The sequence below is a fragment of the Ursus americanus genome, chromosome 7 (genome assembly GCF_024610735.1).
Source record: "Ursus americanus isolate L20-20 chromosome 7, mUrsAme1.1.p, whole genome shotgun sequence".
Classification (NCBI taxonomy): Eukaryota; Metazoa; Chordata; class Mammalia; order Carnivora; family Ursidae; genus Ursus; species Ursus americanus.
Window position 1 is genome coordinate 15,642,784 of NC_142133.1, and position 26,072 is coordinate 15,668,855.

At 49.5% G+C, this 26,072-nt stretch overlaps 1 protein-coding gene across 1 annotated transcript in view; it reads left to right on the forward strand.

The window, feature by feature from the left end:
* Window positions 1–26,072, forward strand: part of PRKCE (protein kinase C epsilon) — a 570,596-nt gene that overhangs the window by 542,800 nt on the left and 1,724 nt on the right. The window contains exons 15-17 of the transcript XR_015725163.1: window positions 17,510–17,605; window positions 19,001–19,168; window positions 23,394–23,502. The gene's annotated coding sequence lies outside the window, so the exon portion shown is untranslated. The remainder of the gene's footprint in view (window positions 1–17,509; window positions 17,606–19,000; window positions 19,169–23,393; window positions 23,503–26,072) is intronic.

A 26,072-nucleotide genomic window follows, 5' to 3' on the forward strand; every position in this document is an offset into this window, starting at 1 on the left:
CAAGGACTGCAGGGTTTATGGTTGGCCTTACACTATCTTGCTTCTGCATCTTTCTCACGGGTTAGACGTGTCTTCCCAACAAGGCTGCACGAGAGCTGGGTCTGGAAGCCCACCTGTTCTTCAAGCCCGAGTATCCGTCCAGGCTTAATTCACAGATAGGACTCGACAGGAGATGGGGAGGCTTAGAGAGCGGAAAGGCAAATTCTCGTGGGGGGAGCTAGGAAAAGGTTCCATTGAAGGTTATCTTAATCTCCCAGAGACAAGATGAGCCTTCCCTCAGATCTCGGAGTCCTGGAGACTCGAGGCTCCAGGGGGACCTGGGAAATGCTGCCCGCCTTCTGTCCTCCTTCTCCGCCTCCCCGAGGAGGTGGTGTGTTCCTTGGCTCTGTGGGATCTCCCTTCGGGACTGAAGCACGCTCCATGTGCGTTTACGCACCAGCCCGTCTGTATAGGCAAGGTTCTGTCGTGGTAATAAACAGTCCTCAACCAGGGTTTGGAAACATCAGTTCGTTTCTTGCTCATTCTGCACACCCACCACAGGGTGGCCGGGGCTCTTCTCTGTGTCATGCTCCCTCTGGGCTCCAGGATGATGCCATAGCCATTATCGGGAACACAGTGGTAACTGGGGGTGCTGGCTCCAGCCTTTGCCTGGAAATGACCCCGGTCACTTCTGCTCCCACTGCGTTATTTAAAACATGTCATATGGCCCAGCACGACTTAAAATAGGTGGGAAATGACAATCCACCTGCAGGGAGCTCGCTGACTGTTGGGGGACAGTGGGACAGTGCACTGCACTGACCCAGCTCCCTAGTACCGCCCTCACCCCTGTGGGAAGAGATCTGGGACTGGGGAGAGCGCCATTCCCACCCTACCCACACCCCACACACTCCGCCCCACTGAAAGAAATCTTAAGGCCTCTACCTCCTGCAGTTGAGGACTCAAAGCCCAGTTAGGGGGGTCTGTTGGGCCCCTCCGTGTCTGTTCATTTCCCCTCCCATTCCCGCACTGCAGGCTGGGTCCGCCCAAATGGCCGCGAGGGTCCCACCCTGCTCCTTGTGAGAGAAGATTCCTGGTCATTCTTGAGGAGCACATATGGTCTGCTCACAGGGGCCACTGTGTGACTCATCTTGGTTCCCAGAAGCTAAGCAACCAACTGCTGGTTACTGAGGCACCAGCCTGTTCCCCCTCTGCTCCTACTGGGAATCAGCGACTGCAATCCCGGAAGATTAGGAGAATCCTATCACTTATCTACATTTTTAAGAGCCATGGTGCTAGTGAGTCTCTTCTCTTTTCTCTCTTTGATAATATAATATAATGTAATCTTGATAGAAGATTGGTCCCTTAGCAACAGATAAGGAGGGTGCAGTGAGTGTGTCTCTGTGTGTGTGATTTAGTCAGATTTCACCTTACGCTGATTCAACAAATTACTCACTTTCTATACAAACTCACAGCGTTCTTAAAATAGCCAGTTCCCATTGTGCATTTAAAATACTAAATTGTTTTCACAAAACTCTGATTTGCACCCAACTTTTCGGGAGCATTGTTCCTTTATAAAGCAAAGCCTTTGCTGATGTTTCTCAGCAAATTCCTAGAACTATAGACAATATGGAAATGGAAGGTCCTGGATACAACAATTGTAATATTTGTGACTCACCCAAAACTTGCTTCCCTTTTGGGATGGGGGATTTCTGGCAGGGAGGAAACAGATTTATTCACTTGTTCAACAAATATTTGTTTTGCTGAGTGGCTTCTAAGAGCTGAATGCTCTGATAAGTAGTGCAGAAGATGCGAGAAAAGATTAGCACCCATTACACCCTGCTTAGAGTTCACAGTGTGGCTGTGTGATTGTGTTTCATTTGCATGCCATCCTCCAGATGGGGAAACTGACCCCTGGATTGGTCAGACCTCCGGCCCCATCCCACACAGCCCCTGGCTGAGACCTCCACCCTGCCCTTCTCTCCCTGGCACACATCCCCTCAGTAGTCGTTCTTGGCACACACCACTCCCTCCCCCAACCCGGTGGCCTCCAGGACCCTGCACTGGCCCCAAGGAAGGCAAATCTGACACCCGGAGCTCCACATCTGGGCTTCTCTTTTTGCTTAAGTTAATTCTGGGTTATTGCTGGGCATTAACTTCTTGTTGCGTCAGGGCCGAGCGTGGTTGGCCTGTAGGTGTCGGTCCAGCTAAGGGCTTCTCGGAATGGAGCAGAAGCTGTGTGGGCTCAGAAGCCAGCACCCAGGTTTGCGTGGGGCCGGTGGGGTGGCGCGGCACCTCCGAGCTCTTCCTGTTCGCCAGGACCTGGGAAACCTGGTCGGTCACACCATCAGGCAGATGGGCCTGTGTGACGGAGACAGGCCTCTGGAAAGGGTTGGTCCCTTCTCCAGGGTGAAAGCACTCGTTGCCCCAAAAGGGCAGGTAATTCTAATATTCATGGTGCGGAGGGACACTACTACATTGAGAAACTTCTCCTGACCAGCCGTTCGGTTGCAAGGCCTCAGATGTGGAACAGTGTTCCAAAGGGGTGAGAAAGAAGACCTAGGCTCCCCGGAGGCTGACCTGAGTGAGGCCCCCCAAGCTTCTGTTGACACTTGGAGAGAAGGAGTTCCCAGAAAGCCAGTGAGAGCAGGGCAGGGCAGGGAGCAGCCCTGCAGAGACCCCTGGGGCCCACGCAGAGGCATTGCCTAAAGCAGATGGGCTGACCCAGGGCTGCTGTGGGACTGTTGGTTCTCTCCCAGGGGCGCTGCAACCACAAACTCTCCTGCCTTTAGTACGGTGGGGATTTTCAGAGGTGATCTGACTAGCACCATCTTCTGCCTCTGGACAGGATGTCATTTAAGCTTCCTTCGAGGCTTCCATGCCTTTCCCCTCCTCAGGGCCACCCTCAATCTGCTCACCTTCTTCAGAACGTGCCCCTGTAGGAAATACCAGTCAAAACCGCCATGACATACCGCCTCACACCAGTCAGAAGGGCTAAAGTTAACAACAGGAAACCACAGATGCTGGCGAGGATGCGTGGAAAGGGGAACCCTCCTGCACTGTTGGTGGGAATGCAAGGGGCAGCCAGTCTGGGAAACAGTATGGAGGTTCCTCAGGAAGTTAAAAAGAGAGCTACCCTACGACCCAGCCATTGTGCTACTAGGGATTTACCCCAAAGATACAAATGTAGTGATCCGAAGGGGCACCTGCACCCCAAAGTTTACAGCAGCAATGTCCACAATAGCTACAATAGCCAAACTATGGAAAGAGCCCAGCTGTCCATGGACAGAGGTGGATAAAGAAGATGTGGTTCATATATACAAGGGAATATTACTCGGACATCAGAAAGGATGAATACTTACCATTTACAGTGACGTGGATGGAACTGGAGGGTATTATGCTAAGCAAAACAAATCAATCAGAGAAAGACAATTACCATACAGTTTCACTCATAGGCGGAACATAAGAAACAGTGCAGAGGATCATAGGGGAAGGGAGGAAAAACTGAATGGGAAGAAATCAGAGAGGGACACAAAGCATGAGAGACTCAACTATAGGAAGCAAACTGAGGGTTGCTGGAGGGGAGATGGGTGGGGGTGGGGTAACAGGTGATGGGCTTTAAGGAGCGTATGTGCTGTGATGAGCACTGGGTGTTGTATGCAACTGATGAAGTACTGACCTCTACCTCTGAAAACAACGACGTACTAGATGTTGGCTAATTGGATTAAAAAAAAAAAAAAGAATGTACCCCTGCAGAAACATTGTTTCCCCCTCTTTCTGTCCCATACCGCAGAGTGGGACCCGGCTGTAGGGGGCGATGTAGAAGGCAGGAAGCTGCCATTTTCGGCGTGGGGCCAGACGCGGGCGTCGCAAGTGGACGCTCCCAGTGTTGTGGAATTGAGCTGAAGCCTTCATCCATACTCCACCCAAGAGACTTACTCGCCTCCCTCAGTGACTCCTTTCCAATTTTCCCTGCCAATTCCCAACCAAAATTCTTTACCCCCATCTCAAAATTTTTTCTTTGGAAATAAATTACTAGATAGGAGTTGGCTTCTTCCCCGTCTTGTGGTTTTTATAGGAAGGAATTCTCTGTACCCTCCTGGCCTCCTGCTCCACCCAAGACCCCTCCCCACAGAGGAGAGCGGGTTAACTGAGTGAACAGTTAGGGAGGGGAGCAGTGTCCTGCCAGGAAACAGAGCTGACATTTTTACTTCTATCTTCTGTTTCTGTATTTTGGAAATTTTGTGGGGAAAACATGGGTGTTATATATTGACCTCCTCAAGCCCCAGCAGGCCCAGAAAAAACCACAGAGACATTTTCGAGAGCTGGATTGTGCCGCAGAGGCATATGGTAAGCTGGGTGCCCAAGGCCTGGCACCCCGTGTTACCACGTACCTGTTTGTGTCTCTAAACCCGTTCAATGTTGCTCTATCTCCCTGGAGCCTCCTGACATGAACGGATGCCTGGCTGGGTCCCAGGAGCTGCAGAGTGTTGAATTAGACACTGTGCCCAGCCCTGTGTAATTATCCAGAGTCAAAATGAGTCAGCAGGCAACCCAGATTAAAAACTGTGGCTCCTGACTCAGGGCCACACTCCCAGTGCCCACAGTCGGCTAAAGGAAATCTCTGAAGGAAATCGGGGGGCGGGGGGGTAATGAGGAGCCACGAGGGAGCTAGACTAGATTCTGGGTGAGGCAGGAAGGATGATGAAGTGTCTCAGGAAGGAAGTCAGGACCCTGTAGCACCCATTCTTCCTTTGTAATTGGAACTCTCCACCTCCCCACCCTGCACCCCACTCCCCACAGCTCTCTGCTCCAGCCTGATTCCCTGGAGATCAGAATAACTGGCCAGTACCTCCTGTTCACAAGAAGCATTTGCTGTAGCTAAATTCTGTGCCCAACCCCTGAAATGGTGACATATGGAGGGCCATGTGAACCTAGATAAAACATGTTTTTTAAAGGATTTTAGGCTAAACTACACCATCTAATTTTCTGAATTAACTGTGGAGGATTCCCCAGCCTTCTGTTGCCCTCAGGAGTTGACACTCGACAACTTCCATAGAGCAGTAATTGGATGAATATTCCTGTAAAGAAGTCTTGAAATTTCTGAGCCCAGTGTGAGCCCAAATTAAACACTTTAGAAGACCACTCTATCTTTGGCCAACTCTATGACCCAGCCGACCCGGAAGTAAACAGCTCTGGGTGATTTGATAGCGTGGTGAATCCCAAGCTGTCATGTCCATGGCTAGTAGATTGATCACTTTTCAATCTTCAGGGATTTTCAAGTACTCTTGGGAGCATCACTGACATTGCACAGACCTATTCAATCAGAGAGTAGGCGACCTATGGTTGGAGCCAGGGCATTTAGCCTAAAGAAAGGAATACTCAGTCTACTAATATGGGAAGGGTGCCTTGTGGATACGGGCCAGGCACGTTTAGTACGGCCCAGAGAACAGAACTGTTTTCAGTGGATGGAGGTAGTAAGTTTTCTGACACTGGGGAAGTTAAAGGGAGACTGCACACGCATCAGTCGGAGGGGCTGTTTATGGCACCCATCAGGGCTGGCCCCCAAGATGCTTCCCACCTGTTATGGACTGAATGTTTGTGTCCCCCAAAATTCATCTATTGAAGCCCTAACCCCCAATGTAGTGGTATTAGGAGGTGGGGCCTTTGAGGGTAATTAGATTTAGATGAATCATGAGGGTGGAGCCCCCATGATAGGATTAGTGCCCTTAAAAGAAGAGGAACAGACCCCAGAGCTTCTTCTCTCTGCCATGAAGGGAGAAGGTACTTGTCTACAAGTCAGAAAGCAGGCCCTCACCAACAACTGAATCAGCAAGCACCTTGGTCTTAGACTTCCCAGCCTCTAGAACTGTAAGCCACCCAGTCTATGGTATTGAACATAGCAGCCCAAGCTAAGACACCCACAGAGTCATTGACTTCATGGAAATTCAGGGATGAGGTTGAGTCTACACCAACCTTATTAGAAGCCCAGAACATTGTAAAAAGAAGGAAAGAAAGAAAGAAAGAGAGAGAGAGAGAGAAAGAAAGAAAGAAAGAAAGAAAGAAAGAAAGAAAGAAAGAAAGAAAGAAAGAAAGAAAGAAAGAAAGAGGAGAAAGAAAGAAAGAGAAAGAAAAGATTTCTCCCTTGTTCCCTCACATAAGCAGAAAAAAACCTATGTTTTGTACTTTCACTGGATTGCGGATAAACAGGAATCTGCGAAACTTCCATGTGTGTTCCTGGGACCTGGAGGGTGTTATTTAAAGGTGCTGGGTCTCATTGTATGTATGTCCACGCGCATCCTTATAAATCCCCCACTCACTTGCAGATTGCAATGATAGATACAGACCTGGGTTACCTGGAAGTGACAGAGGCTGGACCCCTCTTGCCAGAGACTACCTCTCAGGTGCCCTTTTCTGTCCTTACACCTCTCCTACCCTCTCATTCATTCAGTGACTATGGAGGTCTAGCTCAGAAGTGGAAAATAAAACTTGCAGGAAACCGAGGAATTAGGATGCTCTTTATGTGGGAAGAGCAGGTGAGACTTGAGAGACCCTTAGAGAGTGTCTCTGCCTCCCACCCCCCTCCCTTCCACACCCGGACACCACCACCCCCACCCCCACCCCCACCCCCCGCAAATCCCTTCTGCCCACAAAACTGTCCTGGCGCCTTGGTCCCCAGAAGGATGAAACAGCAGCGCCAAGGCAGAAATCCAGGACGTTCACTAACAGCCAATCTCCAAGTAGTCATCATGGAAAAGAAAATAGGAATCTGGTTGCTCTTCCTCAAGCTGATTTTATTTTAAATCTTGACGTATTTTAAAGTTACAGAAGAGCAGAAAGAATGATCTAACCAGCACCTGGAGTTTCACCAGCTTAAACTTCAGCTAAGCTTTGTTTCCCCTTTGCTTTCAATCATTAAACATTTGAGGTCGAGCGGAGTGCCCTTGTATTCATGCCCCATCCTCGTCTTACATTTGTTTGCGGAGCTTTCTGTTTATTTAAACAAAAATAATGTAATTCTAAAATTACAAATGGGGACCGGGCCCCCTGATATTTTCCGCGCTGGGGGCCCTGCTCAGGGAATCTCGGGGGGCCGGCCGACCCCAGGTTGGTTCTCTCGGCCCCTCCTCCGGGCGGGCGGGAGCTACCGGCGAGGGGGCTGCTTCCTAGAAAAGCCAGCCCAGGCTTCCGCGGCCTTGGCCTTCCCGCGGCGAGCCATTGTGCGCGCGCCTGGGGACCGCGCCGCCGGCCGGGGGAGGCGTTTCCGGGACGCGCGGCCGGGCAGCCTGGCAGGGCGGCCCCGCCGAGGAAGCGCTCGATTCTCCGAGTGGCACGTTCGCCTCGGGCCCTGCCAGATGCCCCGCTGGGCGGAGGTGAGGGGCGGCGCCACGCTGGGGTCCAAACCGGGCCCTGGGGGTTGCACGGGCAGCCGGGTGCGCTCACTTCTTGGCCGGTCGTTCCTTCCTTCCTTCCCCTAATCGTTATAGCACTTGGTACTGCCAAGCTCTGTATTGGCTGCTGGCATTACAAAGCCACGCTTCTGCTTCATTCATTCATTCGCTCGTGCGTTCGTTCCAGGGGTCCTTACTGAGCTCTGCGTGGGCCAGGCAGTGTTCTAGGCTCTGAGGATACAGTCAGGGTCCTACAGTCAGGGTCCTTGACCCTGAAGCTTTCGTTCTAGCAGACAGACCACCACCAACAGATGTAATAAGTACATATACCATACTGCCCATCGTAAGTGCTGTGGAAGGAAAGAAAGAGGAGGGGGTGGGGAAACCAATAATGGGAGTGGGGGACCTAGTTGCCAAACAGTTCTCCAGAGGAAGAACATTCTAGGTAGAGGAAACAAGCGGTGGAAAGCTCTGAAGTGGGAGCTTGCTGGCAGAGTGTGACTGATACAGAGAGAGCTTTTCCCCTCAGCCACTTGTGCCTCACCTGGACTCCCAGAGCTCGGCTGAAGGAAAAATCTCCCCGAGACAGGGCCCACGGTGAGTGGCCACATCTGTTCCGTGGCTCCCTCGCTTGCTCTGCAGAATCACTCGTATTCACCTCTGGATGCCCAGAGGTATCCTCATTATCTGGGCTTTCTTTCTGTCTCCAGTCCCGTGTCTGACCCCTCTCAATTTGCCACGTGCCCTGCAGCTTGGCCAGTGACTCGTGCTTCCCCAGGGGCACCATGCTGCCTCAGGCCTTGGCACACAGCGTCTCCTGGAATGCCGTGTACATTCCTGAACCCGTGTTCACCTGACAAGCCCTTACTCACCCTTCAAGAGTCTGTTCAACATCACATCCTCCTTGAAGCCTCTTTTTGCTTTCCCTTGAACGTTCCAGACTGTCCTCTGCTTATGTGATGCCTGGCACAGACCTCGACAGGCAAGTGTCTGGCCACCTGGCAGTTATGTGTTGACTTGTCGGTGGCCCCAGTGGGCCACGGCCCTCCTTCCCTTACCTCTGTGACCTCAGCACCCAGCACCTGCCCGGCACGGAGCAGATGCTCAGCAAACGCAACTCGACTGAGTGCGTGAACACTCCTTGGCTGCGTTGGTTCCCTAAGCACTCTGGGGCTGAACCAACCAGTCCATGGCTTGCTCTTGGATATTTAACAGACCGTATTCACAGCTGTGGACTCCCAGGTCACGGATTTCCTGTGGGTGAGGGACTGGTCTGGGGGAGACAAAGGTCTTCAGTTTAACCACAGAAAATGACTGGCTCAAGGGGCATTGTTGTCCGAGAGAATAGGAGAGGTTGCCCCCTCTCCCTGACTCCACCCTAGCCCTGGGTGCCAGTCTGTGGCTGGCCACACAACTCCTGGAAACCCTGGTCAGGAATGGGCTTCCTCTCCCTCCCACCAGGACTCTGAGCCCTCCTAGGGCAGCGGCACTCACAAAGAGTGAAAGTCACTGTCCTTTTCTTCCTATTCTGACATCCACAGTCCTAATCCATCCCCCTGTCCTCACACGTGGATGGCCCAGAAGGTTTTCTGGCTCACCGCCTTGTCTCCCTCCCCTTTCAGTTCCTACCTTCTCCTTCCAATGTCAGAATCATCTTCAGGCATTTCTGTTTTCCAAGTCTCCGAGCAGAGAGGTGACTCTTAGTGTCAAAAGTCAAGTCTGGACACTCAAACCTGGTGTCCTGGGTCCTCTAAAAATTGAACCTTAACTCCCCCCATGTGCACTTTTTGTTTTTACCCTTCCCTGTCACCAACCTCCTTGCGACGGTCTGCCTTACAGCCCCTCAAGTGCTGTCCCAGCTCTGCCCTTCACCTGTCCTGGATGCCTTCCCGGTGCCTCCCACCTACCCAGTCCTTCCAAATGCTTCTGCATGCAAGCCTGTCCAGACAGCCCTGCATCACTCGTCTTGAGCCCTGGATCACATATGTTACTACCTATGACAGTCATTTAATACCTAGACAGTTGACCTTGAGAGCTTTTAAGGTCCCTTCAGTCCTGCAGTTCTATTCTGACCAGGTGTTTTTGCTGTCATTTTTTACAAGTTTACATCTCCATTCACAGAGTAAGAGTCTGAAGGACCAGACCTTGCCTTTGTCAGGGGGCACGTTCTGTGCTATAGCAACGCCCGGTACACGGTGGCAGACTCAGCGTGGCTTTGCTGATGCAAGGTTTCCAGACCCCAGCCCCAGCTATTCCTGTCTTCAGTAGTTCCCTGCTCAGCCGTTATATGCTGCGGACTGCCCCACGCATGCTTCTGAAGGGGAGCTGAGAAATACACGCTGATGGAGAGATCGGAGATTTCATACCCGCGTCCTCCAAAGGGAATCTGCATTGGCCGAGTTACCTGGGAAGCGCATAAGGGAACCACCACTGAGCTTTAACGGTGGGATGCCAGGTATCAGCAAGGGAGGAATGGTTGGCATGGGAACCTTTCTTGGAGCCATTCAGTCATATCCTGCTTTCCCTGACTGCTTTGCCTGGGTGTGCTGCTGGTTCTAGACAGGGCACGGGGGCGGCGGGGTGGTGAGGAACGGGGTAGAAAGAGGAGAACGGAGCTATCCATTTACAAGGAAACACCTCTCACTCCTTTACTCCATGGAAGCCTTACTTGCCTAGATGTCACCACGAGAAGAAACGTTATGGCTGGGTTGTCTGGGAGGAGGGGAACAAGTGGCATTCCCCCCTCCTCTGTCCCCGATCAGCAAGGCTGCCCAGAGCTCCTGCCGGCACCTTGCCCTTTGGAAGAGCTGTGGGAAGGAGCTGACTCAGTCCTCTTGGACCCGCAGACCCGCTGGGGAGATAAGGTTCAGGATGGGAAAAGTGGGTGTGGGGATGCAGAGGGAAGGAGGGATGAGCTGCATTTATTGAGCACCTATGGTGTGCCAGGCACTGCGCTAATCACATTTACATCTGTTACCTCCTCTAATCTTCCCCCAGATCTTGTGAGATAATTGTCATTAGCCGCATTCCCCAACACAGTTTATTTCCTCTCACACCCTTTCTCCATTGTTCTTTTTCCTGTTTTTTTTGTCTTTTCTGATCATAAAGTAGTGTTCATTATAGACATAGTATATGAAAATAATATGAAAGTGCAAGGAAGAGAAGGAAAGTCATCTATAAACTCACAACGAAGATAGAACCATTATTAGCACCTAAATGTGTGTATTCCAGTTTTTTAAACTCATTTTAAATATATGTGATATTACCTTGTACACTACAATTTTCTATTCTTCTTTTTTTTACTGACCTTTATACCAAAAATATTTTCATGGCATTAAAAATTCTAAAACGGCATCTGTAGCATCTTTGCAGGGCCTCATTCTGTGGATACACAACTAATTTTCCTGTTTCCCAACTGCCCGGCATCTGGTTTTCTATCATTTGAAATTTTAAATAACGGTTCAGTAACATCTTGGTACTGACATCTTTCTATGAATTTCTTTTTTTTTTTTTTCTTTTTTTTTTTTTTTTTTTTTGTCTTTTAAGATTTGAAGAACCGTTAGGGGTCAGTGTCATTGTGATTTTAAATGGTAGTTTTATTTTCTAACTTCAAAAGTGAGAGTTGTTTAATGTGAAAAATTTGGAACACTTAAAAAAGAAAACAACATTCCTAACTTTTCAAGTGGCTATTATTAACATTTTGGGGTGTTTATTTCTCAGTTCTTTTTCCTATGACATACAATATGTAAGTATAAATAAATAAAGCTGCAAAAAATGGGTTGACATGGTATAATCCTTACTACAACCTGCTTATCAGCAAGCACTGTATTGTGATCATTATATTATTAATTATCTTTGACAATATTACTTTTAATAGCTGCATAATTCCACTTTAAGGATACACCACACAAGTTAAAGCATTCTTTTACTAGTGGCCATTTAGAGTTTTGTTTCCAAAACTTTCCTATTAGTCACTCTGTTATGAATATCTGAAAATCTTGAACATCTCTGAATATTAATCTCTGACCTCATCTCTGATCATATCCCTTCATACACACTCCTAGAAGTGAAGTTACTAGGTCAAAGTGTACGAGTGTTGTCAGAGCTGTTGGTACATATTGCTTAATTGTGTTCCAAAAAGCATCCTTATAACCAGAGACGGTCTGTCTTACCATTGCAAAACTGATTATTATTCATTTCTTTAATATTCGCTTTTACTATTAATGATCGTGTTTTGAAATGTTCACCAGCTATGTGTACTTCGTTTTTCGGAATGTTCTTGACTCCTCTTCGCCTTACTGTTTTTGTCTTTAGTATATTTCTTGATGTTCTAGATGAGATCTTTATATTTTAAAGATATTAGCCCTATGCTTATCACACTCATTCTTGAAGAATTTTCCAAGTAAAGAAGAAAAGTTCTCCATTTTTATAGAGGACTAAACCGAGACTCCGTGAGGAAGTGAGTTATCCAAGGTCGCCCACCTGGCAAATGGTCTAGCTGGGATTTGAACCCAGGTCCTACTGGCCATAGAACGCTTGATCAGAAAAAAAGAAGAGGAGAGGAAATAAGAGGAGCTGTGGAAGGCTCCGTGGTAAACCGTGAGCCTGCGCTGTAGGATGAGTAGAAGTCAGCAGCTGGAAGGGTGGGGATGTTTATGGAGGAGGAGGAGAGACACAGGGCTGGGGGCTGGGAAGCCAGGAAGGGGCCTGGCCTGGTGCCAGCTGCGCGTCTTTCTGGTCATTGCCCCCGCGCTCAGGGACACGCTTCTGGCAGCCCTGGTACCTTCATGACCCTTCAGAGGACTGCCTCCAGCAATCACCCACATCCTCTCCGAATCTGTGCGCCGCCCCACAACCTTTGGCTTGTCCTCACCTGTATGTTCCCGAGGCTTTGAGAGGCCCCTTGTTACCTCTTGTGCTGACATCCAGGGGTGGGAGAAGCCCAGGAGGCCACACCCTCAGCAGGGTCCACATTCAGAGGTCTTCTTTGATCGTCTTTTCTTACCCAGTTACATTTCTTCTAACCCTCATTTCTATGGACACTTGCTAATTGCCAAGGAAAGAAAGAGGAATAAGGCAGAAGATTGGATTGTTGATTTCCTTAGGTTGGGTGTGCAGGGTCCTAGCTTGGAAGCTCCTTGACATCCCTGCAGCCCTCTCCACCTCCTCCGCCCTTCTTGCCCCTAGCACAGGGCCTGCCCTGGGACTGGGCTCAGTAAATGCCTGCGAATGACTGACAGGGTGGGGGGGGGGCAGGCAGCCTACCCTGGAAAGGCTGTCGGCTGGCTCTCCTCCCTCCTCCAGGAAGGACCGGATGCAAAAACAGCAAATAAATGTAGCAGTTTGATTTTTCATTCTGGGGTCAGGCAGATGCCTTTTAGAGAGAGGGCAGAGGCAGGGAAGGGGGTGGTGGCGTTGGAAGGGGAAAGGGGGGCGGCGCCATGTTACTTGCCCTCTTCTCTTCATGGCTCCAGCTGGACCCATCCTCAGGGAGTTTGGAAATGCCTAACATTTTATCTTGGCAGTTAAGTGCACTCTGGGATTTGGATGGGAACTTGCAGATTTGGAAGCAGGGATGGAAGGAAGAGAGGATACAGTGTCCGTGGAGGTGGGAAGAGAATTGCCATTTTCTGCAGGTTGAAGGGAAATAATAGCACATGGAAGCCTGATCTACAGAGAAGAATAAGGAGCATCAGAAATGGTCATTATATGGGTGACTCGAAGAGAACAATCTCTCCATTCTTAATTTCTTTAAAAGGCGATGGTCTATAGCAATAACAACAACGTGTCCTGGGGCTTATATTCAAGGAATAACATATGTGACAACGGAAAACAGGATGGGGGTGGTGGTAAAGGGTCTAAGTTCTCATATGCAAATTCCAGGTCGACTGTGCTCAATCGAGGGTGCATATTGTAATCCTTAGAACAAAAAGTTAAAAAATCGAACAAAGAGGTTTAGCTGCAAATCCCAGAGAGGAGGTGAAATGGAATACTAAATTATAGTCCACGACTGATCTGAAAGAGCACCAGAAAAATGAGCAGAGAACCAACGAGAAACCAAACAGAAAATAAATGATAGCACCTATTAATTATAATATCACCCATGAAGGGAAGAAATGAGATGATCTCTAAGGTCTTTTCCAGCTTTCGGTGTCTCTGATTTCGGTTCACACCCCGTGTGTTTACTAGTGGCTCGGAGGCCATGTTTGTGAACACGAGGTACGGCAGACTGGGAGGAGAATGGGTCTGCTCGTTCCGGGGTCCATGGTTAGCCCCTTGAGACTGTGACTATGGGTCTGCTGTTGCCATTAGTGTAGCAAGTTGAGGTGATGATTCGGGGCAGGGTTGGAGTCAGAGAAGCTGTCAGTGCTACCCGTCAGGCCCAGGGTGAAGGCCCGAGTTAGAGTCCGTCTGCTTGAAGTTTCCTGCTGGATTTGGCTCACTGGCCAGCTCTGTGGGCTGAAAAGAGCCAGACTCAGGAAGGCAAGGTTGGGTGGGGCCGGGCTGACCCAGCAGAGCTCCTGCGGCCTCTCACAGCAGCTGCTCGAGGAAGGTAGGCATGTGTTTCCCATCGTTAATAACCTCTCTCCCCCAGGACTTTTTCTCTTTCTCTTAACAATGCAGTGCAATAGCCATTCGGTCAGAAACCTTTACTGATGACCTGACGTTACCCGAGTCCCCACCAGGTGCTACTGTAGGTATGGCTGATGCAGCTCGAGCGAGCCAAGGGCGCTGAGCCCCCCCCCCCCCCCGGTGGGAGACAGAAGCAAATGTGTGATTCAGGGGAGCAAAACCAGGTCGGTGGGTGGAAATGGAGAAGACCCTGTGCCTGCTGAGGGCGGTGAAGGGCCAGTGGGGGAGCAGGGGTAGCGCGTGCAGGAGGCCTGGAGCCGGGAAGGTGAGGGCAGCAGGGTGGCCTGGGAAGGGGGGGGCAGGACCGGAGCTCAGAGAAGGAGCTGCCTTTGTGCCAGGAAGGGACTGTCCTCCACTTTGGAGAGAAGCCACGTGAGGCTGTAAGGAAGGGAGTGATATGGTCTCATCTGAGATTTAAAGATGACTCCAGTCACTCTGTGGAGAATAGCCTAGAGCAAAACCAGAGAAAACCGAACAAAAGAGAACAATGGGCAACGAGATAGCAGTCCTGGAACCTGCAGTGTGTTGTGTGTGATCTTGGGTGCGTCACTTAGCCTCTCTCCCGTGTTATCTGTCCGTCAAATGCCAAGAGTAGGATCTAGGCTATTTACGTCACAGAGACATGGTAGCCATCCGTCATTTAAACAGTACCTTTAAAGGACAAAGGGCTGTACAAAACAGGCGGTGGCATCATCTTGCCCCTCGGGATACTGGGCACGCTAAATTCAAGCGATGAAATGGGGTCTGTGTAATAATAACTCGAGTTCCTTTCCTCCATGAACATCATGGCGGCACCTGAGCCTTCCCTCGCACAGGGGCTGGTTAGCTCCTTTGGTTAATGAGGCCAAACTCAACTCCAGTGCCAGCCAGATTCTTTTCCTCCATTCCCAGGCCACAGCCTCATCAGACAGTTCTTAACTGGATGTCACCGGGCACACCGGCCCCACCGAACCAGTGGCTGCCCCACCACCACCACTGAGGCAGCCCCCATGCAAGGGAATGAGCCCACCACCACCCCCTGGGGCTGAAGATCAGCCTCGAACCAGCCCCACTGCTGAGCTGCTTCGCTCCGGCCGAGGCGATGGCCTCTTCAGAATGGGGAGCCTCGTCCGGCCTTCTCACAGGGGCCTGTGGGATCCACAGAAACCCTTGGGGAGGGGCTGGCGTGTTAGCCATGTTGTTGCTGCTGCCAAGGGAACTACCTCTGTTGTCACTGGATTGGGAAAGAAAGCCTGTGACACATCAAGAAAGATTTCTGTGTTCCTCCAGCCCTGCAGGCTGGATTCCAGCGGAAGGCCATTTTGTGAAACACGTGAACCAAGCAAAAAACAAACAAAAAAACCGCAAGAAGCCAGACTCTAGGCACACATACTCTTTGGGGAACATGGAGGTGATTCTTGGACCTCCGCACTGTGCGTGCATTAAAGCTCACTTGGCCCTCCCGGCATCCCTCCGAGTAGATATCATCATCCTCATTTTACAGACTGGGAAACTGGTATTCAGGGAAAGTAATGGATTTGTCCAAGGCTATCAGATGGGCTGCAGAGCTGGGAGTCAGCCCGGGTCAGCCTGATTCCAAAGCCGCGTGCAGCCCAGGCCTTAGGCTTACGGCCCTAGAGCATTCAGAGCACCTCTCCATTGTTCTTTCCGGGAAGGCCAACACTCCAGACATGCTGGGAACCTCTCAGGCCAGAGATGATTGAGGACAAAGTCAGACCCCTTGGGGCTGGTTTGTCATATTACTCCATCAAAAGACAAATACTCAATCAGCCAGCAAAATATCAATTAGAGGGCTGGGCGAGAGGTCTGGCAGGCAGGCAGGCAGGAGGTGTGCAGACCCAAGAACAATTTTGAGAGCAAGATGCAGCCATGTCTATGCCCAGAGGAGAGGCTGTGCTGGCCACGGAGGAAGGAGCTGACCAAGGGCTAGCAGGGAGTCAGGGTCAATGAAATGCAGACAGGTGCAAAAAGCTGATGCTATGGGCTCAGCCTCCACCATGGAAAAGCCAGACCGCCAGACTGCTTCCGTTTCCGGGGCCTAGGACTTGGGTCCTGGATCTCTCTGGAGCACAGCAGGCCAGCCCAGGGCCACTGGGAGTGCCCAGCACAGACTACATGTTCACCCCGGGCTAGCCCCGGTGCCCCAGGCACAGACCCTGGCCCCACCGTCCATTTTCCCTACAGAGCCGTCCTCTCAGCACTTGCCAGCAACTAGCTGATGACTGGCCGAGTGGTTGAGGCTGCGCAGAGCCTGGACGCAGGAACTGAGCTAGGAAAAGGGACTTCTTCCTATGTTGAGGGGAAGCCGCTGGGGAGAAGGGAAAAATCAGTGAGAAAGTCTGTGTGGGGCCAGTGTAGTGCCCTCTAATGTATGCGATTGGGCCCACAGCTCCTCTGGGGTGACAAGGTGACAGGGTGTGGGGCTCAGCTGCTTGGCCTGCTTCAGGACCTCAGGCAAGGAGAGAGGGCAGAAAAACCTGCCCTTCCTGCCATGTGGGCCTCCCTGCCTGCCTCCCTTCCTCCCTCTCTCTCAACACTATTTTAAAAATGTAACTAGAGGCTTACCTGGTCCCCACCCATCTGCTCAGGGAGAAGGGGAGGGAGTTCAGCTAGATAGCTCTACGCTAGTGGGTGGGGAGGGAGAAAAGTAGGTCCTTCCTTCCAGAAGTAGGCTCATTTAGCAATGGCAAAGAGCAGTAGAGAGGGGTCTTTACTAACTCTTAATCTTAAAACAAATTGATTTAAAATTATATGAAATACTAAGCTTTAAACGTATGGAATTTATATTAGCGTGCAAGGTTTAGGGGTTTTTTTTTTTGTCTGTTCTGAGACTATTCCAACTTGCTAATGCTTTCCTTTGGAAACCCATAACAGTATAAGAAACCATGACGTTGATAGGACATTAATCATCACATTTGTATCAGGGTTTCTAAGGTGCTTCTGGGCACAGTGACCCTGTCCCTAAGTCTGTGAAGTAGGAGCCACTAGTAACCCCATCTTGCAGATGAGGGTGCTGGGACTCAGAGATGTTGAATACGTCCGTGACCACCTAAGAAGTGGAGACCAGAATGCGGGCTCAGGCTTGAGACTCCAGGCCCACCAGTGGGCTCTCAGCACCTTCCTGTGCCCAGCCTCTGGGCCCGAAGGAGAAAAGGGCAATGGTGAACCTGCCTGCTCTTTTAGCTCCGCCCCCGCCCAGGGCACGGAGCTCACGCAGACCCGGTTCAGTCAGGTTGGGTCCTCACACTTTATAGGGCTTTAGACTTTCCCCATTCTGCAGCTCATTCATGTTTTCACCTTTCTCTTCACTTGGAAGAAAAATAAATGTAGGAACAAATGGAAATGGGATGTGTTTGTTCCTCGTGCTTTCTCTTGAGCTCTCTGGGCCAAACCTCTCCAGCATGTGTCGTCCGCATGCCCAGCCCAGTGCTGGCTTCCTCAGCACCGGGCTGAACAGTCCAGCGGGCCTGCAGAGAGGGGCCACCTCACCTCTGCTCTCTCTTATGCAGATACTAATGGAAGTGGCCTCCTTATCTCTGTGATCATCATGGCTGGGTGTGGTCATTGAAAGCCTCAAACTCAGTGGAAACTTCTGGAGAAAAAAGGTATATTCACTGGGAGAGAGGACTGGGGAAAGAGAAAGGAAGAAGTGTGGAGAAGAAGAGAAGCAGTAGGCACAGGGAGCAGGTAGGGGGGGCGATTGCCCAGGGCAAGACACACAGTAGAACCTTGCAGGGCCTGGGTCCCTCTGGGTCCACTCGTCACAGCTCTGGGCTTCCTCCATGCTGCTTACACCTAAATATCCCCTGAGCTACGCTGTGGGGAGAGTTTGAGTGGCCTTTGAACCTACTTAACACCCCAAGATGCTAAGGTCTCCACAGCCACCTGTCTGTACTCCCAGGGCCATGCATATAGACCAGTGTCCCCTCAAACTTCAGGGCTGTAATAATTGGCTCCTTGCTGAGAGTGGATGTACCCCAGGAGATTCTAGAACCCACGGAAATTTTGCTCTGATGTTAATAGCTATTATGCAAAAGTCGAGTATAAATTGAGCATGAAGGTTTTCTAAAAACTGGGAGGAACAAGAAAGATAAACTGTTCTTATGAAGGGCTGGGGAAAGCTACCTGGTAACCTGAGCCAAGGGCTGCCCGGGTCAAGGACATCCATGCTCCATTCCACATATGCTCCCAGAGTTTGCAGAGAAATCCTCACCACTGTATAGTGGTGTCGTTCCTGCCACAATGGCCACGTAATTATTGGGGGCAAATTCATGGTGGGAAAGCTAGAATGTCACGGCTAAAAGATGAGAGTCACATTCCATTTCTCATCAGCACAGGGGTCACAGTCATCCTCCAAAGGCCCCATCAGGCATTAGTAATACAGGTGTTCTAAGTGGTCTAGAGCCAGTAAAAGCTGATAATCTCAGATGATGATAATAACTAAACCTCCTCGAAGGGTCTTTGTGCCGCTTCTGTATGCCCTGCCCTTTGCTTCGAGAGTGGTAAGAGAGGATTCAGCCCTTACTCCCAGACCAAAATGCTCTTCAGCCACTTCTCTGACTAGCAAACTCCGGCTCATTCTTCAAGACCCAGCCAAAACGGCACCTTTTCTGCAGACTTTCCCAGACATCCCCCACCCCCAGCCAGCCTGGCAGAATCATTCTCCTTTCTGAACTCCCAGAAAAACAGGGTTTTAAACTTCTTACGTGCAGTATTTTGTCTGTTTGCAAGTTTGTCTGCAATAGTAGACGGTGAGTTTAGAGGGGAGGGCTGTGTCTTATTCATCTTTCTAAGCTGAATTTCAACCCCATTGATGAGTAAGAGCTGGACACTTGATAAATGCTTAAGAGGGGAAGGACGAATGAATAAAATTAATTAAGTAAACAAAGATCAGAATACATACAAAGGGAACGAGGCCTCAAATGCAATGAAATTTGGAGAGATAATTTGGAAAGGTACATTTTTATTTTAATTTTTTTAAGATTTTATTTATTTGGCAGAGAGCGAGCGAGCGAGCGCACAAGCAGGCGGAACAGCAGGCAGAGGGAGAAGCAGGGTCCCCGCTGAGCAGGGAGCCCAACATGGGACCCGATCCCAGGACCCTGGGATCATGACCCGAGCTGAAGGCAGCCGCTTAACCCCCTGAGCCACCCAGGCACCCCAGAAATGTACGTTTTTAAATGCTGTTGTTTTATTACTATTAAAATGTGTTTTCTATTCTTTTTTTTTTTTTAAGATTTTGTATTTATTCATTTGAGAAAGAGACAGAGTGAGTGTAAGCATGAGTGGGGGCAGGGGCACAGAGGGAGAGGAAGAAGCGGACTCCCTGCTGAGCAGGGAGCCCCACTCGGGGCTTGATCGCAGGACCCTGAGATCATGACCTGAGCCGAAGACAGCCACTTAACCAACCGAAACACCCAGACGCCCCTGTGCTTTCTAGTCTTAACAGGTAAAGTTACTGTGGAGTTGTCTGTGGGTCTTTCCAGTGCTCTCCTAAGTGTGGCCTTCCTTATGAACCTTGGGCATTACGAGCTTCACTCTCATACACAGTGAACCCCGGGCTCCCTGCCTTGGCTTTGCCACTGGCATGTTTTTATGTCACAAGGCATCTCTCTACCATAAATTACTGTCTGATGAAGGCCCACTTTAATTTAGCCTAAAATAGAACAATTAGGAGGGCAAATCTGCTATAATGTAAAATGAACGATTAAGGTAAGGCATTGTCTAAAGGCTTCGAAATGTCTGTGCCTCCACTTCCCCTGGGGTAGGTCATTGAGCACACTGGTCCCAGGCGGGCTTGCGACCCCAGCATCCATGCACCACAGACTGCAATCCTGAGACAGACCAAGAGAAAAGCCTCAGAGTTTAAAATCTTAAGTATTTACAGGCACATTCTCAGCATTGCATCCCTGGTTTTCTTCAAAGGGCAAAGACAGAGGTATGCACTCAGAGAAAAATGAAGCATTTTAAATGGGATTTGTGCGGGACCGTATTTCTGGGCTTGGCACCTGGGGAGCTCCATGTGCGTGTATATGTGTGAGCGCCCAGGTGCATTTGGGGCCGTGTTAGCATGTGCCCTGACTCGATGTTTGTATGTGCTCTCCCCTCTAATCTCAGCGCTCCAAAAGGACCCAGCTGTAGTCCCAGAATGACACAGACAGGAAAAGCCTTTACATGGCCATGGAAATCATAAAGGGGCAATGTTCCCTCATTCCTTGTATATTAGTAAGTTTCAAAACCAATTCCTGTAGTATCCAGACACCCTAAATGTCCTGTAACCGTCCTTCTCACTTAACATAGATCCGAAGTCTCAATGGTCTCTTGCTATCTCTGACCATTTCTTGAATCTGCAGGCACTTTGCTGGGGGACAGGACAATGAGTTGCGGGGCAAACCATTTCTGCGGTTGTGAGGCTTTTTCCTCCCATTTTCCTTTGTGCTTCTATCAGCCTAAATCTGAAGTTTAAACCCCGAGAGTGGGCCAGACAACACCGAACTTCTCTCAGCAGCCAAGCTCCCTCGAAGACATTGCTGGATGCTCTGTGGTCTGCCCCAGGGGTGGTTTCAGGATGGCAGGAGAACTGCTCGGAATGAGATCAAGAGAAAGTGAGGTGAGAAGGTGCTGGAAACCAGCTCCTGCCGAGTCAAACTTTAGTCAAGCGCCTGCCTAGATCAGATGCCCAGAGTGATTCGTTTTCCATGTAGGAAATGGAGGTCGTAAGGACGCAGTCATGTCCTGACCCAAGTATTCCACAGATGGCCTCACGTGTCTGCCAGCTGAGGCTTCTGGGGCAAAGACCACCACTTAATTCAGTGATGCATAGCCAATCCAAACATCAGAGCCTAAAGGCTCTAAAGAGCCAGCCCTCTCACTTTAAAGAAAAGGAAACCGAGAGCCAATGATAGAAATTTAGCCAAGGACTTTTTTTTTTTTTTTTTTTTTTTTTTTTTAGAGAGACAGAGAGAGTTGGGGAAGTGAGAGAGCATGAGAAGGGGGAGGGTCAGAGAGAGAAGCAGATTCCTTGCTGAGCAGGGAGCCCGATGCGGGACTGGATCCCGGGACTCTGGGATCATAACCTGAACTGAAGGCAGTTGCTTAGCTGACTGAGCCACCCAGGCGCCCTGTCAAGGACTTCTTATCTGACTGGAAGTGCCTTGAGGAATGGTGCATGTCTCACTGATCTTGGTAGCACCAGTGCCCAGCAGGAGAGCTGGCATATAGGGAGCGCTCACCGGATGCTATTCAAGTAAATAGTGCCTACAAATGAATGAGTGAATGAATGAATGAATATACCAGCCAAGATTCTTAGCCGCAAGTAACAGAAATTATCTCCAGCAATTTGAGAAGAACTGATTTATTAAAAAGGTTCTGGTTATCTCACAACGTCTCTGGGAGGGGGGGTAACTGGAGAGCCAGGCGCAGAGGTTAGGGCAGCCGGGAATTAAGGCCCACACTGGAAGCCCGCTGTAGGTGACTGTAGTTCACATGGCCAAGCCACCAGCTCACTACTCGGGATGCTAGAACTGCTGGCACCAAGATGCTGTCAGTGGGGTGGCAACCGCTTTGCAAGGTGCCTGCTTCCCCGAGACTCAACGAGATTCAAAGTCTGGGTAGATGTGAGTGATTCAAAGAACCCGAGTCACATGTCCACACCAAGCGTTCAAGAGAAGCTGAGATTATCTGGCATTTTTACTTTCTTTAGTGAAAGCCTTTTCTTTAGTGAAGCCGTGCTGCTTAAGGTGAGCGAGGAACTCCCCAAACATCGAAAGGTGCTCAGGTTCGGATGCTGAGGAACTGAGGAGAAAGAAGATGTCCGATGTCACAAGTAAATTAAGGCAGCGGAGGTGCACGATGTAAACACATTGTGCATTTGGCTGACTCTTGCCTCTCTTTGCCCCATTTGGCTGACTCTTGCCTCTCTTTGCCCCATTTGGCTGACTCTTGCTGCAGGATGTCCCTCCCCCTTGCTCCCCAGTCTCCCCATAACTTATTTGTGGGAGTCCCTGGAGCATTTTTCACAAGTTCTGTCTGTAGCTGCCATTTTTTCCCCTAGCCAGCTACAGCACTTCCTGTCATTTCCATAGTTAAGGCCCTCTCCAAAATTAGGTCAGGACATTTGCCACTGCCTCCTGGGCCCAATTTTTTTTTTCTGGTCACTTCTTGAAGACCTTCTAATGCATCGCCAGCACTGTGGCTTCTGACATCAGCCACATGCACAGCCCTGAAAGGGGCCTCAAGACCCTGAGAGAGTTATGTCAAACAAATGGGATTCGTATGATACAATCAGAAGGCAACATTATTATTTTCTTCCATTAAACTTTTAAGTGGTCCATTTGATGGATTATTTAGTTCCCACTTGGAATAAAATCTCAGTGAAGTCCCAAGACTTTTAAAGTCACTCTTGAGTAGTAAAAGTAGAAATTCCTTTGCCCATACTACATAAACGTCTTGCGTCCGGTAGGTAATGAAAATTCTCAGCTTCGCCCCAGCTTAGAGCTCTGTCCTCCCTAACTTAGACTTGCTTCAACCTGGAAGCCTGAGCGGACAGGAGGGAAGATGCTATCTGTTGCTTGCACCCTAAGATCTTGGCTGATACATTAATTTGTTCATTTATATGTCTGCATATTTGTTTGGTCAGCATTTACTGAGTGCCCCAGTTATGGTAGATGCCCTGTTAGGCATTGAGGAGCCTAAGATATTTCCCTACCTAGCACCTCTGTACTTAACCCCTCTACTGGCCTACATTGGCCCCTCGAGGCTAGGAGAGGGGAAAAATAGGATAGGGAAGGTCGTCTTCTTCTTCTTTCTCATCTTCTTCCACTTCTTCTTCTCCTTCTTTTTACTAGCATGGGTGTAATTTCTCTTTGGTTTTCCCTGGCCATGGCAGCTATTTGCCTCTTTGGTATCTTTGTGGATTCCTCGGGTGGTCTCCTCCAACTGCATCCCCTTATGGTTCCAGAAGGGCCCTCCTCCAGCAGGTCACTTGTGGTCTTCCTCAGCTTCTGCCTCTGGTGGTCCCTCCATCTCTTTCTGTTGAGACCTTTTTGAAGAGGTACGCATGGCAGGATCCTCTTAAAAATCTTCAGTGGATATTCCTCCTGTGAATTCCACATCTGGTCTGTAAACATCATGGTCTGTATTGGACCTTCTTGTCATTGCCCAGATACCCTTCAGGAATGAAGGCCTGTTTTCCCCCCCGGGGTGCTGTTGCCTAAGGCCACAGCCTTTGACTGATCAGGGCAGAGGTAGAAAGGCCTGACCTCTTTACTCCACTTTGGGACAACTCTGAAGAGCCATTCCAGCTTCAGACACCCTGAGGGGTTGGATGAGACCCTTGTGGAGGCTCCACTTTGCCCCCTGCCCAGTCCCACTTCTGTCCCTTCTTTCCCACAGGTGCTGATCCCAAGGGCTCTCCCTCATAAACCTGCTGAATGCTAACCTCCCCCTCCTGCTGGCTTCCCCGGGGAATCCGACCTGCAAAATACACCACTGCCGTGACCAGGTGAGTAGGAGTAAGCCTCGAACCCAGCCCTCCACCTGGCTCCAACAGCCGCTCCAGCCAGCCTCTCACCTGGGGGCGCTCTCCTGAGGCCCTCAAGCTGCAGGGGATGAGCCTCAGCCTCTCACATGGTCTCGGGTAAGTCACTGGACTCGGAGATAGCTGAAAGGCAAGCATTAGTCCATGGTGCAGGGAGGGGAAATTCCATGATGTTGACAGCTCCATCCTAGAAATGCCACTTCTAGTCCTTGACTGTATCAGTGCGTTCACTCCCTTGAGGTGGGCATTGACTAAAGCATGCAAAACTTTTCGAAAGCTCTTTTGCTAGTTCTGTATTTCTGTGTTTTGAAACTGAGCTAGAGAAAGTCCCCTTTTAACACCCCATTACAGGCCGAAGCCACGCTATGGGACCAAGGAGGGTGTCTCTGACCCCTACTTTGTGTCATTCTTAGTTACCAGACTTCAGAGCAGTGCTACTTGAGGCCTGATGTCATCATTTCTATTGATAGTAGCACCTTCATTTCTGCTTGTGCCCTTTCTACTCTAAGGTGGGGCTGGCACATCCTTCCTATAGGCCATTCCTCCCACAGAGATTGCAGCCACCAGCCTAGCAGACGGGCCAGTCTGGGCGAGGTGTCTCTAACTCCTAGCAGTGACGATGGCTGGGACTCTAGCTTTATCTTCCTTCTTATTCACTCTCTCCACCCTCCCACCCACCACCACCAAATCCTTACAACACCTATTGTTTAGAGCATGTGATTTCGCTCTCAACTTTTATATTTAAAACGTTTTAAGAATATATAAATTATATATTAATTGAAAAGTAGTTTGGAAGAGGAAGAAAGGAATCATTACTTATTGACACTCACTGATTTCAAAAGCCTTAAAAAGTAAGTCAATGTGCATGTCATAATCTGGGAAATGCAGTGGGTGCACAACTGGATTGGCTTCTCCTGGAGGGAAGGGAACCACTGGCTTTCTCTCCCTCCAGATTGATTCCTTCCATTCTCCCTAAACCAGCATAACACAATGGCCATGAACCAATGACTCCTTCACTATTTGTTGAATGACCAAATGATAAACACATAAGACCTTTCCTGGGCAGACATTAGTCTCTAAGTCACGGATAATCCAGATGTGGGGGTGGGGTGGGGAAACTGTGGTTCTTTAAACCTGGATCCTTCTCAGTAAGCACTAAGAATTCAAGTAGAAAAAATGTTCGACTCTTGCCTCAATAAGAATCCCAGAACTCTTTTAGAAAGATGGCAAAAGCTGAATTTGTAGAATCAAAAGTCATGTTTAACCGTAGATATAGCATACGTTCAGGCTTTGGCCTGAAGCCAAACACAGGAGGTATGGTTTTCTGGTCATGGGATTCATTGATGAGCGTGAGGACAGCCTCCTACAGTCACAATTTAAGAGCTGGTTTTGTTTGGAGAACTAACAGGCAAATGTGAGGGAAGGGGTGACTTCCCTTCCAACCCAATAAATGGTGGGACTGGGGCCCGAAGGGTATTACATGAGATAACACATGTGCAAGACCAGGGCTAGTACCACCCGAGAGTGAATGCCCCCTGAAATTTTGCACCCCAACCCTGACATGTGACAATACATTGAAAGTTGTGAAATGCTAAAGAAATAGCCCAGCCTTCCAAGATCTCCTCTCCTGTTAGATCCCACCCATCCCAACCTAATTTCCAACCACATCCTGGGCCATACTGTTACTTTAACAGGTTTACCGAGGCCCTCTGTCTTCCACCTGCCCACCTTAGCCCAGGTGCCTCCTCTTTACCAAGTCTGTAAGTTAACTTCTGGTCTCCATCTATCCCAACGTCCTAAGGGTATGTGTGCTCTACAGAGGAGAGAAGAGGCTAGAGACCCAATCTTGTTCCACATTAAAACAAGTCAGTATTCTTCTGGGGTCATAGACTTTGCTACAAGCTGTCCAGTCTAGAGTTGGGGGACAGGTAGGGAGATTTGCTGGGAGATGGGCAGTTGCTCCCATTTTAAGCAGCTTGGGAGTTTTGCCTGGTGATGCCCTCTGCTGCCCTCTGTGGCCAAAAGATCATTGTCTCTAGAGACACTCCTCTAAATTCTGGAATCCATCTCTTTCCGCCATCATCTTTTGAAGGTTTTCTCCTGTAGAGCTCCGTGGGAGTTAAAAAGTAAAATGAGACACTCTAGCCACAGGCCTGGGTTGGGTTTATACTCTTAGCTCCTTCCTGCAGAGGTTGTTGAACTGAATCCTGGAAAAAACCTTAAGTGGTCATTGAGCTGCTTAGCTCTGCTCGAAGCAAGGCTGGGTCCAATTCTTCTATATACAGCTTTTGGTGAATCTCTCAGACACTGCCAAAATCCCAGACTCTTAGTTACTCACTGGGATTTTCATAATACCCATCCAGTTGCTTATCAGAGCTTGGGGACCTTTCACTTAGATGGCAAAATCCCAATTAGAAAAATGGGCAGGCTGGCCATGGGGAAGAAGCACTATTACTATGGTAGATTTGTTGAGTGACCCTTTCTTTACCTTTCCTCTTCTTTTTTTAAAAGATACCAAAAAATCTAATTTCATA